Raw genomic sequence first — 10783 nt, forward strand, 5'->3', positions numbered from 1 at the left:
TAAAGGGAAGAAACAGAGCTATCATATAGTAAGAGAATTTCCGAGAGCTGAAGGTCAAGGGTGTTTAGATTGAAAGAGCCCAACAAATTCTCAGGACAATGAATGAATACAGACTCCTTACCTAGAAGCATGGTGTGAAATTTCAGAACATTGAAGATAAAGAGTCTATAAGTTCCCATAGTTTACCAAAAAAAAAAAAACCTCATCCACAAAAGAACAAACATCAGTCTTCCAAGTTTTTGTCTACACAAAAACTTCTAGATAGATGTTTATAGCAGCATTATTCATAATAATCAAAAGGTGGAAACAACCCAAATGTCCACCAATGATGAATGAATTAATAAAATAATGGCATATCCAAATGGAATATTATTCAGTCATAAAAAGAAATACTGATATATGCTACAACATAGGCGAATCTTGAAAGAAGTATGCCAAGTGAAAGATGCCAGTCACAAAAGACCACATTTTATATTATTCCATTTATATGAAATACCTATAATAGGGAAATCTACAGAAGCGGAACTATATTATCGTTTGCTTAGGCCTAGTAGGTAGGGGGATGATAGCCAAAGGGTATAAGGTTTGTGTGTGTGTGTGTTTTGGGGGAGTGGGTGATAAAAATCTAAAGTTGTGTGTGGTGATGGTTGTACAGATCTGTGAATATACTAAAAGCCATTAAATTCTACACTTCTTAAAAGTGACTTGTAGACGTTCTTCACAGAGGCGCCGCGGTCTCTTGCTTCCACAGTGCTTGAACGGAAGGAACCGCGCACTCGCCAACCTTCCCCCAACCAGCCATTCCCAGTCATCCTTCCACCACCTCCTCACAGCGGCGCCCTACGATGCCCCAAGGCCCCCGCCGCCTCTCCTCAACCGCTGCCATGACGACGGCGTCCCCCTCGCTGGTGCACCAGAACTACGATCAGGACTCAGAGGCCGCCATCAACCTCCAGATCAACCAGGAGCTCAACGCCTCTTACATCTACCTGTCCATGTCTTACTCCTTCCATGGCGATGATGTGGCTCTGAAGAATTTTGCCAAACATTTTCTTCACCAATCTCACGAGGAGAGGGAACATGCTGAGAAACTGATGAAGCTGCAGAACCAAGGTGGCCAAATCTTCCTTTAGGATATCAAGAAATCAGACCTTAAAGATTGGGAGAGAGGGCCGAATGCAGTGGAGTGTGCGTTGCACTTGGAAAAAGCGTGAATCGGTCACTACTGAACTGCACAAGCTGGCCACTGACAAGAACGACCCCCATTTGTGTGATTTTACTGAGACTCATTACCTAAATGAGTAGGTGAAATCCATCAAAGAATTGGGTGACTGTGTAACCAACTTGCGCGAGATGGGAGCCCCAGAATCTGGCCTGGCAGAGTATCTGTTTGACAAGCACACCCTGGGAGACAGTGATGGAGAGAGCTAAGCTTTAGCCTGCTGCCTCATAGCCATAGGTGTGACTTCCGTGGTCACGAAGACAGTGCATGCATGTTGGGTTTACCTTTACCTTTTCTATAAATTGTACCAAAACATCCACTTAAGTTCTTTCATTTGTACCATTCCTTCAAAATAATTTGGTACCCCCCCCCAAAAAAAGGTGACTTACGTGCTATATCTCAATAAATCTGTTTTTTTTTTTTTTTTTTAAAAAAAAAAAAAAAAGAACCCATCAGAATGGACCCATAGGGGTCTCAAACAGATCTCTCATTCTTAAGTATGGAAAAAAAAGTCAACAAACAGATATCCAGGGAATAACATAAAATATATTTTAAATTAGTCTAATGAGTATCCTCAGAAAAAACTGAGACTATATTTTATCCATAAAACACAAACAGCATCTTATGAAACAGAACCAATTAAAGAGATGAGCTGTAAGATGAAGTAAAGTAATTCCACATAAAATAGTCACAGAAACAGAAAATAAAGGGAAAAGAATAAATGACATAAAAAAGCAATCCATCAGGTCCAACATCCTCCTGATACAAGTTTCAGAAAGAGAAAATTAAGTAAAGGGAAGAAACAGAGCTATCATATAGTAAGAGAATTTCCGAGAGCTGAAGGTCAAGGGTGTTTAGATTGAAAGAGCCCAACAAATTCTCAGGACAATGAATGAATACAGACTCCTTACCTAGAAGCATGGTGTGAAATTTCAGAACATTGAAGATAAAGAGTCTATAAGTTCTCATAGTTTACCAAAAAAAAAAAAAAAACCTCATCCACAAAAGAACAAACATCAGTCTTCCAAGCAGTACACTGGCTGTTAGAAGATGATGGAGCAATACCTTCCACAACCAGGGTAAATTATTCAGCCTTCAAGTCTATCAAACAACTGTGAGTAAAGAATAAATCATTTCTAGATATAGTGGTCATTTGTCAAGTTTGAATTATACAACATTCAACCTCCTTACTAATAGGATCCCAATATTCTTACGGATCTTTACCTTTTTCCCATTATGTATAATCATAGTGGAAGAGAATTCCTGAATCCTACTTCCCACTCTCCACTCACCAGTACTAAAGCTGAGGGGCTAATCCCTCCTTTTTCTGCCACCTGGTATATCCACATCATGGGCCCATGATCTAGGTTCAATCAAAATGATTCTGTCTCTCTTGAGCCACTAATACAAACATTAAGCAAATTCTTGGAACTCATTGGCTTCACAGTGATATCAGTAACGAAAGAAAAGGGATACCAGTGGCATCCTATCCAAGATGATTTTCCTAGGTAGATAGTGACTATGTTTTCAGATTCCTGTTTTCTTGGTTCCTCCTATTCTTAAGCCTGATCTTCTACACAGATATCAATTCTGTGAGATTCCAGTATCCTTCCAATTATTTTCTGTTTTCTTAAGCTACAAAGAATAAGTTTCTGTTGCTTGAAACAGAGAAATCAAAGTGATATCAAGGCCACAAAAATTTGCCTTTCTTAGGAACTTAATGAAAAGTGCATGCCAATAAGACAAGAAGAACACCCTTAAAAGGGGAGAAATCCAAAAACCAAACCTGTTGCCATCGAGTCGACTCACAGCAACCCTATAGCACAGAGTAAAACTGCCCCACAGGGTTTCCAAGGAGCACTTGGTGGATTTGAACTGCCAACCTTTTGGTTAGCAGCCGTAGCTCTTAACCACTATGCCACCAGGATTCCCTTGTGGAAAGGGGAGAGGAGGTGTAGAATTCAAGGGAGAGTGGATCTGGTTCAAAATATGAATTATTTAGGCAGAAATAGCTGAGAATGGAGGAGCAGGAAGGTTATATAATTCACAGCTTAGAAAAACTTGATGAAATGGTGAAATGAAGGAGAGAAAAGGATAATATATCTGAATTTAAACAAAGAACATTCTCCATTGAATAACACAATGGTTTTGATATTGCAGTAAACAACTACATAGCCATAAAAATAGGAAAATATTTTTATTATCTGTTCAAATTTTCATATAAACCCATAGGTAAATCATAGAATCTCCAACCACATTATCGAAACAATATCGTCAATCTTTCCAATGTAAAATAAACGTATTGCTAACATACATCCAGAGGTGTAAAGGAGTAAGGAGAGATGGGATTTGATGTCTATGGGATACCTTTCTTAGAAGCGTTAATGTTCTCCTCTTACAAAACGGGAATTCCAGAGCTAATCTCTCTGGCTGACAGAGCAAGAAATGGAGGTTTATCATATTTTTACGCAAATAACTTGCCCCTTCTACGTTTGTTTGCTAATTGCACCCTCCTCTCATGAGGTATTTTCATAAGCATGCTATGATAATTTTTTTTACAGCAACATAGCAGGCGTGCATTATTTGTGTAAAAATACGATACGTTTTTGGAAATTACAGAGTTTACAAACAGAGCTCAAAACAGTGATATAATATACACTGGGGGATTTCTGCTTGCAGGAAGATGGAGTACTTTTCCTAATTCTTTCTGCTAAGTACAGCTAAAGGACCAGGACATTATATTTAAAAGAAACATAAAAAGACTGAAATGTGAAGAGAATAAAGCAGGCCACGAGAGGATAAACAACATGGTAGTGAGCTCTCTGGGTTTTCTTTTTACCTCATATATCCCAGAGGAACAACACAGTGGTGAGTTTCTAGGTTTTCTTTTCGCTGCATATATCCCAAACTTGGAGCGGAAGAAGTCAGCAACCCAGAAATGCACTGGGAGCAGACCAAAAAAGAAAAAAAGCATCCTCTCCTTAGCCAAAGAACCAGGAAAGGGGTATCCAAGCAAGAGAGAAAACTTTTAGACAATAACTGCTCTACTCTAGCCAAACACCAAAGAAAACCTGTGGCCCCACCCCAAACCCTGCTAGCAAAGACAGAATGGGGGAATCTAGACACCCATCCTTGAGAATCTATAATGAAGCCTACCAGTCCCCCTGCCCTGGTGGTGACACTGTGGGGTCAAAGAAGGTAAAGCTGTATGCCACGACTTTCATTTCACCAGCTCTTAACAAGCCTCCTCATCAACTGGTGGAGCCCATCCCTACTCAGCAGTAACAAGGAAATCCCCTAATGGGGGCGTCAATAGATGCTAAGCGGGGAACCTGGACTTCTATCTCCTCCTGGCAATAATGAGGTGGCATCCCACCTTCCCCTGCCAGGATGGTGTCAGAGAAAGCCAGCTAAAACAGAATGTTTAAATGAGATCTAGAGCCCCATAACATGATATAAAATTTTCCAGGTTTCAATCAAAAGACACTCAGCATACTAAGAAACAAGATCTCGAACTGAAGGATAATATAGAGTTTTTCAAGATTCTTTTAGGGAATATGTAGAGTTAAAAACTTTGCCTTAGATCAACAGATGCGAACACCAAGATGATATACATATATGTTAGAATTATCTAACAAAAATCTTAAAGCAGCCATGATAAAAATAATTTAACAAGCAATTAAATACACTTGAAGCAAATAAAAAATTATAAAGCCTCAGCAAAGAAATACAGTCTCAGCAAAGACATAAACAACATAAATAATAACCAAATGGAAAATTTAGAACTGAGAAGTACAATAACTGAAATAAAAAGTTCAGTTAATAATCTCAACAATGGAGGAAACAGAGGAAAGAGTTCTTCAAGTTCCTCTGTTCTTCAAGACCCCAGAGGTTTTGGCCCTACTGTTTGAGACCAAGGCAGCTGTGCTTCCTGTGCTCCATTCTCTTCAGCTTTTGCTTCTTGGTTTCTTGGCCCCTTGCCCCCTCAGGCCCTAGGGCCTCTTTGGCTGGCCCAGCCCCTGCCCTGCTGGGGCAAGTGTCACAAAGCTCTTTAGATCTACTGATACGTGCCTGGAGGCACATCACTCCACCAGTAAGCTTCAGCCCAAGGCACGCATCTCCCTCACTCCCATGTGCATCTCCCTCACTCCCATGTCCGCTTCATCTCGTTATCTCCTGTTGGTCTCCTGCTGGATTCTCTCTCCTTTTATCTCTTGTAAGATAAAAGGTGATGCAGGCCACACCCCAGGGAAACTCCCCTTACATCAGATCAAGGCTGTGACCTGAGTAAAGGTGTTGCATCCCACCCTAATCCTCTTTAACATAACCTAGTCTTGCCTCATTTAACCACAGGCAGAGATTAGAATTTACAACACACAGGACAATTACATCAGATCACAAAATGGAGGACAACCACACAATACTGGGGAATTATGGTCTAGTTAAGTTGACACATATTTTTGGGGAACACAATCCAATCCATGACACAAGACAAAGATGGCCCTTTCACTTTCCTTATTCAACTTAGTCCTGTAATTCTAGCCAGAGCAATAAGGCTAGAAAGGGAGATAAGAGACATACAGATCTGAAAGGGAGAAATAAAACTCTATTTGAACATGACATAATTGTTTACAATAAGCTCCTAGAACTAATTAGTGGGTTGCATGACACAAAATAAACATACAAAAATCAATTATATTTCTATATACTAGCAATCAACACATGTACAGCACAATTAAATATACAGCACCGTTTAAAATCAGTCAAAACAAAAACTTAGGTAAATCTGACAAAACATGTACAGACTTGTATGCTGAAAGCTATACAATGGGGATGAAAGAAATTAAAGATCTAAATAAATGGAAAAACATAACATGTTCATGAATTGCAAGACTTAACGTAGTAAAGATGTCAAATCATCCCAAACTAATGTGTGCATTTAATGAAATTCCTGTCAAAATTCCAGTAAGTTTTTTTTGCAGATACAGTGAAAAATATCCTAAAATTTATATGGAAAGGAAAGGAACTAGAATAGCTAAAACACTATTGAAAAAATAATAATAAATTAAGAGGACTCAATCTCTGCAATTCTAAGATTTATTATATAGCTATAGTAATCAAGACTGTGGTATTGCCAGAGGGATGAAAATATAGATCAATGGACTAGAACAGTGTACCCAGAAATAAACCCACACAGATATACCCAACTGATTTTTGTTAAAAGTGCAAAGATATTTCGATGGAGGAAAGAGAATCTTTCAATCAATGGTGCTGGAGTGGTTGGACAGCCATAGGCCAAATAAAATGTAAAAAAAAGAATCTTGATCTTTGCATAAGTCTCATACCTTATACAAAAAATAACTCAAAATAGATCACTGAAAGAAAAAATGTAAAACTATGAAAGTTTTAGGAAAAAAATGTGGGAAAAAATCTTCAGGCTCTAGGGCTACATAATGAGTTCTTAGACTTAACACCACAAGCATGATCCATAAAAGGAAAAACTAAGTTAGATTTCATCAAAATTAACTACTTTTGCTCTATAAAAGACCTTTTTATGAGGATAAAAAGACAAGCAACACAGCGAGAGAAAATATTTGCAAAGTGCATATCCAACAACAGATTAGAATATATAAAGTCAGTCCCAAAAGTTGAAATATTATGTGATTCTATTTTTAAAACATTCTTAAAATCATAAAATTTTAGAAATGGAGAACAGATTAGTGGCTGCCAGAGGTAGGAAAGAAGTGGGCGTGGCTATCAAAGAGCAACGTTGGGATCCTTGTGGTGATGGGAATGTTCTGTACCTTAACTCTACCAATGTTGATATCCTGGCTGTAATATTGTACTATGTTGTTGTTGTTAGGTGGCTGGCAAGTCGATTCCGACTCATATCTACTTTATGCACCACAGAACAAAACACTGCCCAGTCCTGTGCCATGCTCACAATCATTGTTATGCTTGAGCCCATTGTTGCAGCCACTGTCTCAATGCATCTGGTTGAGAGTCTTCCTCTTTTTCGCTGACCCTGTACTTTAAGCATGATGTCCTTCTCCAGGGACTGATCCCTCTTGACAACATGTCCAAAGTATATAAGACATAGTCTCACCATCCTTCCTTCTAAGGAGCATTCTGGTTGTACTTCTTCCAAGACAGATTTGTTCGTTCTTTTGGCAGTCCACGGTATATTCAATATTCTCTGCCAACACCACAATTCAAAGACATCAATTCTTCTTCAGTCTTTCTTATTCATTCTCCAGCTTTCACATGCATATGATGCCATTGAAAATACCATAGCTTGGGTCAGATGCACCTTAGTCATCAAGGTGACATCTTTGCTTTTCAACACTTTAAAGAGGTCTTTGGCAGCAGATTTGCCCAGTGCAATGCATCTTTTGATATCCTGACTGCTGCTTCCATGGGTGTTGATTGTGGATCCAAGTAAAATGAAATCCTTGACAACTCAGTCTTTTCTCCATTTATCATGATGCTGCCTATCGGTCCAGTTGTGAGGATTTTTGTTTTCTCTGTGTTGACATGTAATCCATACTGAAGGCTGTGGTCTTTGATCTTCATCAGTAAGTATTTCAAATCCTCTTCATTTTCAGCAAGCAAGGTTGTGTCATCTACATATCGCAGGTTGTTAAGGAGTCTTCCTACAATCCTCATGCCTCTCTCTTCTTCATACAGTCCAACTTCTCGGATTATTTTCTCAGCATATAGATTCAATAGGTATGAAGAAAGGATGCAACCCTGACGCACACCTTTCCTGACTTTAAACCATGAAGTATCCCCTTGTTCTGTCCAAACAACTGCCTCTTGATCTGTGTACAGGTTCCTCATGAGCACAATTAAGTGTTCTGGAATTCCCATTCTTTGCAATGTTATCCATAATTTGTTATGATCCACCAATCGAATGCCTTTGCATATTCAATAAAACACAGGTAAACATCTTTCTCGTATTCTCTGCTTTCAGCCAGGATCCATCTGACATCAGCAAGGATATCCCTGGTTCCACGTCCTCTTCTGAATCCAGCCTGAATTTCTGGCAGTTCCCTGTCGACAAACTACTGCAGCCGCTTTTGAATGATCTTCAGCAAAGTTTTACTTGCATGTGATATTAATGATATTGTTTGATAATTTCCACATTTGGTTGGATCACCTTTCTTGAGAATAGGCATAAATATGGATCAATTCCAGTCAGTTGGCCAGGTAGCTGTCTTCCAAATTTCTTGGCATAAACGAATGAGCACTTCCAGTGCTACATCCGTTTGTTGAGACATCTCAATTGATATTCAGTCAATTCCTGGAGCCTGGTTTTTTCGCCATTGCCTTCAGTGCAGCTTGGACGTCTTCCTTCAGTACCATAGGTTCCTGATTGTATGCTACCTCTTGAAATGGCTGAATGTCAACCAATTCTTTTTGGTATAATGACTCTGTATTCCTTCCATCTTCTTTTGATTCTTCCTGCATCGTTTAATATTTTCCCTGTAGAATCCTTCACTATTGCAACTCGAGGCTTGAAATTTTTCTTCAGTTCTTTCAGCTTGAGGAAGACCGAGCATGTTCTTCCCTTTTGGTTTTCTATCTCCAGCTCTTTGCACATGTCATTATAACACTTTAGTTGGTCTTCTTAGCTGCCCTTTGAAATCTTCTATTCAATTCTTTTACTTCATCATTTCCTCCTTTTGCTTTAGCTACTCAATGTTCAAGAGCAAGTTTCAGAGTCCTTCTGACATCTATTTTGGTCTTTTCTTTCTTTCCTGTCTTTTTAATGATCTCTTGCTTTCTTCAGGTATGATGTCCTTGATGTCATTCCACAGCTCATCTGGTCTTTGGTCATTAGTGTTCAATGCATCAAATCTATTCTTGAGATGGTCTTTAAATTCAGGTGGAATATGCTCAAGATCGTACTTTCGCTCTCGTGAACTTGTTCTAATTTTCTTCAGTTTCAACTTGAACTTGCATATGAGCAATTGATGGTCTGTTCTGCAGTCAGTCCCTGGCCTTGTTCTGACTGATGATATTGAGCTTTTCCATCTTCTCTTTCCACGTATGTAGACCAGGCGAGGTCCATATATATAGTCGTTGTTTATGTTGGTGAAGAAGGGTATTTACAATGAAGAAGTCATTGGTCTTGCAAAATTCTATCATGTGATCTCTGGCATCATTTCTCTCACCAAGGCCATATTTTCCAACTACTGATTCTTCTTCTTTGTTTCCAACTTTCACATTCCAATCACCAGCAACTAGCAAGGCGTCCTGATTGCATGTTCAATCAATTTCAGACTGAAGAAGTTGGTAAAAATCTTCAATTTCTTCATCTTTGGCCTTTGTGATTGGTATGTAAATTTGAATAATAGTCGTATTAACTGGTCCTCCTTGTAGGTGTATGGATATTATCCTATCACTGACAGCATTGTACTTTAGGATAGATCTTGAAATGTTTTTTTTGATGATGAATGCAACGCCATTCCTCTTCAAGTTGTCATTCCCAGCATAGTAGAACATATGGTTTTCCAATTTAAAATGGCCAATACCAGTCCATTTCAGCTCACTAATGCCTAGGATATCAATGTTTATGCATTCCATTTCATTTTTGACGATTTCCAATTTTCCTCGATTCATACTTAGTACATTCCCTGTTCCGATTATTAATGGATGTTTGCAGCTGTTTCTTCTCATTTTGAGTTGTGCCACATCAGCAAATGAAGGTCCCAAAAGCTTGACTCCATCCACGTCATTAAGGTCGACTCTACTTTGAGGAGGCAGCTCTTCCCCAGTTGTCTTTTGAGTGCCTTCCAACCTAAGGGTCTCATCTTCCAGCACTACATCAGACAATGTTCCACTGCTATTCATAAGGTTTTCACTGGCTAATTCTTTTCAGAAGTAGACTGCCAGGTCCTTCTTTCTAGTCTCTCTTAGTCTGGAAGCTCAGCTGAAACCTGTCTGCCACGGGTGACCCTGCTGGTATCTGAATACCGGTGGCATAGCTTCCAGCATCCCAGCAACATGCAAGCCGCCACAGTACAACAAACTGACAGACAAGTAGGGAACTGACAGACACGTGTACTATAGCTCTGCAGTATGTGACCGTTGGGGGAAACTGAGTAGAGTGTACCTGAGATCTCTCTGTGTTATTTCTTACACGTGCATGTGAATCTACAATTATCTCAAAATAAAAAGTTTAATTTAAGAAAGTAAATAAAAAATATACATTAAAAAACAAACAAGTAAACAAAACTACACTGGACAGAAGAAATATAAGAAGGCTAAAAGCTCATCTATCATAGAGCTAACTGGAAAGTCATATACAATGTCAAAAGTCAATAAATGAGGAAATATAAACATAAACTCATATTATCAATATAGTCATTAGTATATAATTGTTATTTAGAACTATGAGAAGTCCCAAAATAGTAAGAATAAAAAGTGGTTGTCTCTGAAGGACAGGCCTCAGAGGGAGGAAGGCAGGGAAGAGAGCACTTACTTTTCATTATAAGCACCACTGTACAGTTTTATTAAACAAATGTATATGTAATACTTTGAGTTTTTAAATTAAGC

The 10783-nt window shown here is 38.8% G+C and overlaps 1 pseudogene; it reads left to right on the forward strand.

Moving 5' to 3' along the window:
• The first annotated feature begins 884 nt into the window (after positions 1-884).
• On the forward strand, positions 885-1237 carry LOC105756675 (ferritin heavy chain pseudogene; annotated as a pseudogene).
• Positions 1238-10783: the final 9546 nt, after the last annotated feature.

This window comes from Trichechus manatus, unplaced genomic scaffold (assembly GCF_000243295.1).
Source record: "Trichechus manatus latirostris isolate Lorelei unplaced genomic scaffold, TriManLat1.0 scaffold00114, whole genome shotgun sequence".
NCBI classification, from domain to species: Eukaryota; Metazoa; Chordata; class Mammalia; order Sirenia; family Trichechidae; genus Trichechus; species Trichechus manatus.